Below are 9747 nucleotides of genomic sequence, written 5' to 3'. Positions count from 1 at the left end.
AACACTTCTGCGTGGACCTTGAAATGTATATTATCAGCAAAGGCACATCTGTAGATCATGCCCACAGAACTTGGTTTTGTGGGCGGTCGAGGTCCCCCGGCACAGTCCTGGGCTACTTCAGTGTCTTCTCTGGCTCTGGATCACGTGTGAGGAATCACACTGACCCCCGGCCCTGCCTGTTGGTTGGATCCTGTGTCAGGCTAAGCCTCCCCGGTCTTGGTTCTACTTGGTGAAAACAAAGGATTGAAACAGCTCGGCACTAAATCTCAGGCTCGTGTGGGCCTCAGCCGAGGGCCCAGAGCAGGACAGAACGTGAGCGCCACAAACACAGTAGGTAATGCTGGCCATGTCTGCAGTCACTGACCTTCTTCAGGGTACCTCCATCTATCGGGGCGATCGCAGGCCCCCGAGTTCTAGTCCCCCACTTTGCGACTTATTTTACGACTGTTGCCCACTGGCTCTGCTGCTGGCCCTCGGTGCACTGTTTGAGTCTGCCCCTGTCCAGCCCCTGGTACGGCCATGTGGGTTATGGCCCTCAAGCTTCTGCATGAACCATTAAAAAGCCCACACTGGACACAGGTTCCTCCGAGCACAGACCAGAGTGATCCCTGAGCACTGAGCCAAGATGAACCCCTGAGCACTGCCAGATGTGTCCCCAGTAAACAAGGGCCCAGGCTTCACTCCCTAATCTCAGCTGTCTTATTTTTTAATTGTGGCATCATGACTTAAGATCAGAGTATTGCAACTCATGTTTCAGGCCACAGCCATTTCCAGGACGCTGACTCCCACCTCTGTCCCTGGCTCCTCACCCCCAGCAGCCTCTGCCTTGCAGACTTAGTTCTGCTTGCAGTTACAGTGATTTGTTTGCATTGAACACGTTCTGTCCACCTGCTGTGTTTGCAGACCACCTAGGAATGAGATCACCTAGTATTTGTCCCACTGACTCCTTTGCTTACATGGCGTTCTGCAATTCTACCTCTGTTGTGGTGAAATCAAGATTTCCTCTCTTGTGGCTGAATAGCGTTCTACTGCGTCTACACCATGGCTTTATCTGCTTGCTCTGGCCACATGGGTTGTTTTCTTTGTATGAACCTGTGAACAGAGGTCAGCCTTGTGTAAGACAAGCCCCATCCATATAAGGGGACGTGTAAGTCCCCACTGCTCTCTCTCTGGCCCTATCCTTGGAAATGAATGCTTGCCTGTCCTTGGGATGGGATTGCTGAGTCCTGTGTAAGTTCTGTTGATGGTTTTCCACACAAAATCTCCTCCTGGTGTCCAGAGGCTGGCTCCTAAATCAATCCATGAGCAAGACTCTTTTTCACCATACTCCAGCAGGCAATGTTGGTTCTGGAATGTTGGATGGGGGCCATTCTTGGTGGTGTGAAGTGACAGCTCATGTGCATTTTGATAATCAGTTTCAGATGACCCCTTTCCCTGGCAGAGATGACCTGGGCTCTGTCTCTTAGGCCTGTTGACCATCCATATATCTTTGTTTTATTTCTGTTTTTGGTTTGGGGCCACATGCAGTGGTGCTCAGGGCTTACTCCTGGCTCTGTGCTCAGGAATCACTCCTGGAAAGCTTGGGGGACCATATGGGGTGCTGGGAACAAACCCGGGTTGGTTGCATATAAGGTAAAAACCTATCGCTCCAGCCCCACATACATCTTTGAGGAAGCACCCCAGCCTTTGACAGGGTTGTTCATTCTTTTTTGTCGTTGCTGTTTTGTGAGTGAGAAAGTCCTCTTAGCACTTGCAGCTCTGTAGCATCGGGCTGATCTCTGTCTTGCGTTTGCAGCTCTTTTCTTTTTGGGGGGTGTCACACTCAGCGAGGCACAGGGGTTACCCCTGGCTCATGCACTCAGGAATTACTCCTGCTGGTGCTTGGGGGAACGTTCCATATGGAATGTTGGGAATCAAACCCGGGTCGGCCACATGCAAGGCAAATGCCTTACCCGCTGTGCTATTGCTCCAGCCCTGCATCTACAGCCTTGAGATGTGACATGCATTTGTTCCTCCCACACAGGCACGCCCTGCCTTTGCTTGGCAGGACCCTCCTTCCTCCTAAACGCTTGCCAACCCCCTGCCTCACTGTTTCCCCTGCGGCAGCAATGCCCCTTTGCTTGTTCAAACAAGGGTGGCCCTTCTCAGCCGTTTCATCACCTCCATTCTCTTTACTGAGGCGTCTGCCTCCCCTGCGTGCCTGCAGAATAACTGGTACGAGCCCCACTCTGACTTCCAGGTATTAAACAGGCTCCACTTGACATCCAAAGCGGATAAGCTCAGGCCTGGTCAGGGCGACGTGGGGCACTTTTTCCCCCTCCAAAGCACGTATTTATCAACAGTCTGATGAATGAATATCTGATGACATCATTCGGTCTTTCTGAGGAAAAAGGATACATTCTCACATAGGCGGGTTGTATTTTTGGCCAGGAGCTGAGTGTGCCATCCACTTTGATTTCCCACTAAAGTGATCTGTTACGGCTGTGGCTGAGGGGGGAGTTGTCAGATCTCGATGGGTCTCTGGGCTCATGCTTAAAAATCTAGGAAAACCTGGGGCTGGAGCAATAGCTCCAAATGTGTAAGGCGTTTGCCTTGCACGCAGCCGACCCGGGTTCGATTCCCAGCATCCCATATGGTCCCCTGAGCACGGCCAGGAGCAATTCCTGAGTGCAGAGTCAGGAGTAACCCCTGTGCATCCCCGGGTGTGACCCAAAAAGCAAAAAAAAAAAAAAAAGGAATTGAAAAATATCAGGGAAAATTTGGGGAAATGATCAGCAGCTGTTCTTGCACAGATACCAAAGGTGGTCAGTGTTTGGCCCCGACATGGTCCTGGAGTCCAACGACTGTGCAGGAAAAGTCTTGAGCCCTGTGTGCTTCAGCCTGCTGAGTGTGTTCAGAGGTAGGGTGGAGGGGGTCAGGGACACAGTGCCAGAATGCAGGGGTCATTCCTCCGTGGCCAGGAGCCAAGGAAGCCAGTAGGGACCTTGGACTCTGCCGTCAAGGACAGGACTGGCCTTATGCTCCTTCAGGGCCTCCGAGTTGTCCTTCCTCCAAACTGAATTAGAATGTTTCTCTTTTTAAAAAATGCATTACTTTAAAAAAATGGAATCACTGGGGCTGGAGCGATAGCCCAGCGGGTAGGGCGTTTGCCTTGCATGCAGCCAACCCGGGTTCGATTCCCAGCATCCCATATGGTCCTCTGAGCACTGCCAGGGGTGATTCCTGAGTGCAGAGTCAGGAGTAACCCCTGAGCATCGCCAGGTGTGACCCAAAAAGCAAAAAAAAAAAAAAAAAATGGAATCACTTTGAGATACACAGTTCCAAAGTTGTCACCATTGGCCCGGGGGTGGTGGGAGGGAAACTTGGGACATCGGAGGTGTGGTGGGTACACTGGGAAAGGGATGAATTTTTCACAGGCTAGAGTGACAGTACAGTGGGTTGGGCATTTGCTTGCATCAGGCCAACCCGGGTTCAATCCCCAGCACCCCGTAGGGTCCCCTGAGTATCTCCAGGGTTGACGCCTGAACCAAAAAATTTAAAAATAGAAATATTCTTTCTTTGGGGGGGTGAGAGAATACCTCAGCAGTGCCTCCGGCTATCTGCAGATGCAGGCTGGATTCAGTGCTGGGCCAGTGATGGGGCACAGAACCGCACCCAGTGGTTCTTGTGTCACCTGATCCAGGAACCCAACTGGCAGCCTCTGCTGATGCCAGCCATGCACTCCTGCTCCCTGGACCATCTCCCCAGTCCTCTTGGGGGGAAGAGCACAGCTGACGGTGCTCAGGGCTCACTCCTGGTGTTGCTTGGGACACCCTATATAGTGCCACGGATCGAATCCAGTCAGCTGTGTGCAAAACAAGTGCCCTACCCACTGTACCATCACTCTGGCCCCTCACCCCAGGCTCCCACTTCAAGGCCCTCGACAGCACATGTTCTTTCTAATGCCACCCAAAACAGAAACAGTGCATTTGTCCTCATCTTTCTCCATTTACCTCCACACGCTGCTTTGCTCCCTACACCTGGGCCTGTCCTTGCACAGGATAGAGCGGTCGGTCACGTTTCTGGCTCCTCTGGATCTGGTCTCTAGAGGGGTCTAATCACAGCTGAGCTGCGGTGAGAAGGTTTGATGAGTCCTCAGCTGAACTTGGTGTCGCGTGGTCATTCCCGCCCACTCTGAAGGTGCACTGAGACCCATGCCGTGGATGAGGCCCCTGGTAGATGAGATGCCCGTTTCTGCCCGTAGCATTAGCAGGGTGCAGCCGCTTGCCACCCCTTGATGAATGTTTGTCGTCGTATGCTGCTCTTTGGAAGGAAAATAAAACGAGGAAGAATTTTCTCCCATTTGATCGAAATGAACATAATTAAAAAGTGAAATGCTATTGGGTGGGCAAAGAAATCAATCACTTTAATTGGGAAGAAGATTCCTTGCCTTGGCCGGTAATTGGGCTCTTGGTAATTTAAAATTGGAATCCATGACAGCTTGTGATAAATTGGCTCCTTTTGGGCTAAAGAAGGTAAGAAGTTCTAATTACCCCTGGATTATTCCAGAGTGGATGGAAAGCCTTGATCAAAGAGAGATCGAGAGAGAGAGAAAAAAGCTACGGGTGAGCAAAGATTTATTGATTTTCTTTTTCAGAAGCTAAAGAATAATTCAATTGATGTGACAAAAGCAAGAACTTGTGGCATTTGAAATCTCAAAGATGCAAATTGGATTTTCGAAGAATATAGGAAATTGGTCATATTAGAGAAAAGTTTGCCTTCTGAAAAATTCTATACTTAGATTATAAAATTCATCTTGCTGAACTTGTTAAGTCATGACGATATTGACAGCTCAGGCCTCACTTGGGGGAAGTATGGGATTTGTACTTGGAGGGTTACATGCATAAGTTTAAGGAAGCCCAAAACATTTTATTCAAATGCAAGCCTCCATTAGTAGAAATGCATCAGGGCCTTAATGAGTCTATCAACATTGTTTATATATATTAACCTTTCTTTCTATCCACATAACCCAAGAATATCTTAGGAATAGGCCAAGTTTTAGGTGGATGAACTAAATCCTACCTTTAAAAAGGTTTTTATCAGTAGATAAAGGGATATATGACAACCTTTCAGTATCTGTATTGCAAACTACAATACAAAAAAGTGAAATGCGGGAGAGAGAGAGAGAAATAGAGAGAAATAGAAAGTACCTGCCATAGAGGCAGGATGGGGGATGGGAGGGAACTTGGGGACACCGGTGGAGGGATAGGTTGTTGGAATACTTACTGTATGACTGAAATCTAATCATGAACAGTTTTGCAACGGTCTATCTCAGTGATTCAACAAAAATGATTAAAAAATTAATTTAAAAAGTTTTTTCAAACTATGGTATATACATATACAATAAAATACTCTCGGCTGTAAGAAAAGATGGAATCATGCAATTTTCTGCTCCATGGATGGATCTGGAGAGTATTGTGCTAAGTGAAATGAGTCAGAGGGAGAGGGATGAACACAGGATGGTCTCACTCATGTGCAGGCTATAGAGAAACACAGCAGGGGAATAACTAAAGCCCAAAGGCAGTAGGAACAGAGAGCAAGAGATCTGGGCCATAAAAGAAGCCTGTCATGGGACTGGGGAGGGTTGAGGGAGGAATGGGATAGCTCAGAATGGGGACACTATGACTATGACAGAGGGAAGTGGTCACTCTGGACCAGGACTAAGTGCTGAAAGAGGTAAAGTGACACGCATGATACCTGTCAGTATTATAACCACAGTGTCTAAACGTGGAGGTAGGGGGAAAATGTGTTAGAGAGGCAGGCTGGGGGGTGGGGAGAGCAGGAGGGAAACTGGGACACTCGTGGAGGGACACAGACTTCGGTGAAGAGATTGGTGTTGGGACGTTGTATGTCTGAGACTCAGTCACGAACGTTTTCACTCTAGTTCATGGTGATTCGAAAAACCAAACAAATTTTTCTTTCCCTCCCTCCCTCCCTCCCTCCCTCCCTCCCTCCCTCCCTCCCTCCCTCCCTCCCTCCCTCCTTCCTTCCTTCCTTCCTTCCTTCCTTCCTTCCTTCCTTCCTTCCTTCCTTCCTTCCTTCCTTCCTTCCTTCCTTCCTTCCTTCCTTCCTTCCTTCCTTCCTTCCTTCCTTCCTTCCTTCCTTCCCTTCTGTTTAAAGTTGCAAGATTGCTACAAGGAATCTTTGGACTGGTTTTTACCTTAATGCACCAAGTTTTTGATGATGTTTTTGTTTTTTGGGGACCGCACCTGATGGTCTTCAAGGGCTATTCCTGGCTCTGCTTGGGATTGAGTATGGGTGGTGCTTGGGGGGCCATATTGGTGCTGAACCAGAGTCCCAAGGAATTGCATGCTAGACAGATGCATGCATCTTATATGGTCCACTAAGCACTGCCAGAAGTGATATCTGAGTGTAGAACCAGGAGTAACTCCTAAGCACTGCTGGATGTGCCCTTCCCCACAAATTAGCTGTCAACTTGAGTTTCCCTTTCATGTCTAGTTAAGTTTGTTGATTTTCCTAAGTTTCTAAATATTTGTAGAAGTTTATTTTTACTTCAAAATAAAACTTCACTCATACCTAGACTATGAACCACACAGCCTGATTATACATAGAAGATGTCATACAGTCACTGAAAGTTAAAGTTGCTTTGATGTCTTTCATCTAGCAGAATAGTCCCAGAGAGAAAAATTAAATCTTGGCTTCTCTCTAGCTAGGTAAAATGCCAAACTCATCTAAAATGTAATGGGAGCAAAATTTGCAGTTGAAGTGTAAGAAATAAGAAGAGATCCTTCTGAGGAGAGAAAAAAATTCTGGCAGAGTAAAAGGTGTTCAGAAGAAGAATCATTCCTTCCGTTTCCCTTCCCCCATTTTCTCTCTCCTTTTTTTCAGGGGAGGGGATGGGACTCTCTTGGTGGTGCTCGGGGGCCATGAGGTGGCAGAGATAGAGTGCAGGGTGCCAGCATACAAAACACGAGCTCCAGGCCTTGGAGCCATCAAACCCTCTCTTCCCCCTTCAAAGCCATAGTTTTCCCCCTTTATTTGGGTGCAGGGCTTGGGGTCACCCCTGGAAGTGCTGAGGGCATACTCCTTTTTATTTCTTTTTGGGTCACACCCGGCAATGCACAGGGGTTACTTCTGGCTCTGCACTCAGGAATTACCCCTGGCGGTGCTCAGGGGATCATATGGGATCCTGGGAATTGAACCTGGGTTGGCCAAGTGCAAGGCAAACGCCCTACCCGCTGTGCTATTTTTGCTCCAGCCCCGCTGAGGGCATACTCCTGACTCTATGTCCAGGAATCTTTCCTGGCTGTGTGCTCAGGGAGAATTTATGTTGCTGGGAAAGAAATCCAAGTAGTCTGTTTGCAAGGTAAGCACCTTAGCCCTGACCTATCTCTCTGACCCTAGATAAAATTTTAAAGGATTATTATTATTTTGGGTTCGGGGGCCATGCCAGGTGGTGTTCAAAGCTTATTTCTGCTTGGTGCTCAGAGACCATTCCTGGCAGTGCTGGGGGAATGATCTCAGTTGTCGGGGATTGAGTCCGAGTCAGCAGTGTGCCGGGCACTTGCCTTACCCACTGGCAATCTCTCCAGCCCAAGAGGAGATTTTAATACCTTGATTCTTTATCATTTCTTGAAGAGTGGAAACTTCAGACCTGCATTCCAGCGCGGTGGTTGTTATCTGGTACTGGCAGAAACTTCTTAGATGACTTCTGCTCTGCTTTGCCTCTGTTCTACCTTGTTCACTTCTTTAGAATTTATCACCTGCCTGGCTCCAGGACAGGGGGTCAACACAAGGCAAGATTTAAGATTTCTCTTATAAAACCATCTCAAGTGAAAAACAAAAGCAAAACATCTTTATTAGTTTATTTATTGCTTGCTTTTTGGGGGTCGCATTGGGCGATGCTCAGGGGTTGCTCCTGGCTCTGCACTCAGGAATTATTCCTTGTGTTACCTGGTGAACTATATGGGATCAGGTATTGCACCGGGGTTGGCTGTGTGCAAGGGAAGCACCCTACCACTGTGCTATCTCTCCGGCCCAAAAGCAAGACAGTTTTATCAAGTCTGAAACCACATTTGTTTCTGCTGTAGCAGAAGAACAGAGATTCTACTGTATCTGAGACACGCAGAACAGAGTCAGAGCAGTTCCCCAGAGCAGCCTGTGCTCTCCTTCCCGCTGAGCCTTCGTTGATGGTCCTTTCTGCCACACGCTTGTCATTTGCCTTGAGTCTCAGCTTCCTCACTTCCTCACAGACTGCTTGCTTCCCAGTCTGCCCAGGATCTCTGCAGAGTCCCAGCTATGGTGAGTCGTTAATGAGTCTCCTTCCATCTCTGAAGCTTCTCCCTGTTTAGGCCTGAGAACGTTCTCTGGGAGTTTGAGTAAAGTCCATCCACAAGTCACTCGCACTTGAAGCGAAATTGAGCCAAATGGGAGGATACATTCATCCTCAAGGGATGTAGAGACTTGTGGAGACACTAAATGCAAACTCGCAATGGTCATACTCTGGGCCCACCCTGCAAGTTTGTCCTGTCAAATCCAGGAGACCCAGTTCAACGTGCACAGTTTGTTAAGTCTGGGAACCCAACTGGAAAACTGGCTGGTGCAAATGACTGTGTAGGGATGGATGGGGAACCTCTTGGAGGAAGTGCCCTGGGGGCTAACCTGAGGAGGGGGCTCAACTAAGGGTGGAGTATAGGGAGTGCTCCATGTTGGGAGTGGTCTATATCAAGGAGTGCTCCATATCCAGGAGTGTTCCATGTTGGGACTGGCCTGTGCCCAGGAATGCTCCTTGTCAGGAATGGTCCATACCTGGGAGTGCTCTGCGTTGGGAATGGTCCATATCTAGGAGTGCCCCATCCCCAGGAGTGCTCCATAGTGTGAATGCTTCATGTCAGAGTGCTCCTTGTTGGGGAGCCGAGAGTGCTCCAGGAAAAGAAGCTCCCCAAGGAGGGACCAGACTGAAGAGTGTCCCTGTGTCTCCTCTGCTCTGTTCATTTCAAACAGAGGCTGAACTTGAAAGTCCTGTTTTCCGGATTTCCCAAGAAGGGTTGGCAGACTAGTGCACCAGCCCTCCTGCTTTCTGTCCAAGCCTCCCATTAGGGTGCTGGCCACTTGGCCAGGCTTCGTCCCAGTCACGGGGCTGCAGGGGCTCCCATCATTGGGACTCTGGAGTCACTCATGATCCTGGTTGGCTTTAAATTTTACTTTATTTATGTGAGATTCGTTATATTGATTGCCTGTTACATTTCTGGAGGGATCAGTGGTACCATGGGAGCTCAGAGTTTGCGAAGCCACAGGAGAACTGAATGCAGATGTGTTGAGAAAGCACCCATGATGCTTAATCATGACAACAGCTGAAATGGTCAACATCTGGGAACAAGTGTTGATGCACAGAAGAGGGAACGCTGGTAGACTGGCCATGGGCGTCTAAACAACGATGGGGCCACATCTGTGAATAATAGTGTGGAGATTTCTTAAATTAAAAGTGAAGAAGAAATACCATATGATTCAGCAATCCCCCTCTCAGCCACTTATCTGAAGGACATACAGACAGTTCTATGAAGGATATTTCTGTCCCTCTGTCTGCAGCATTGCCCACAGCTACTGATCCATGGGGTTAAACTGACCGCCCGATGGCAGAGGACAGAGGACGCATGAAGCGGCTCTGGGAGACCAGCAACACAGCTCAGCACCCGCCTTACGTCAAGACATTGAAGCTTCCTCCCTCCCTCCCTCCCTCCCTCCCTC

The sequence above is a fragment of the Sorex araneus genome, chromosome 1, assembly GCF_027595985.1.
Source record: "Sorex araneus isolate mSorAra2 chromosome 1, mSorAra2.pri, whole genome shotgun sequence".
In the NCBI taxonomy this organism is placed as follows: Eukaryota; Metazoa; Chordata; class Mammalia; order Eulipotyphla; family Soricidae; genus Sorex; species Sorex araneus.
The sequence above is the reverse complement of the archived record's forward strand: the minus strand, read 5'-3'. Positions refer to the sequence as shown.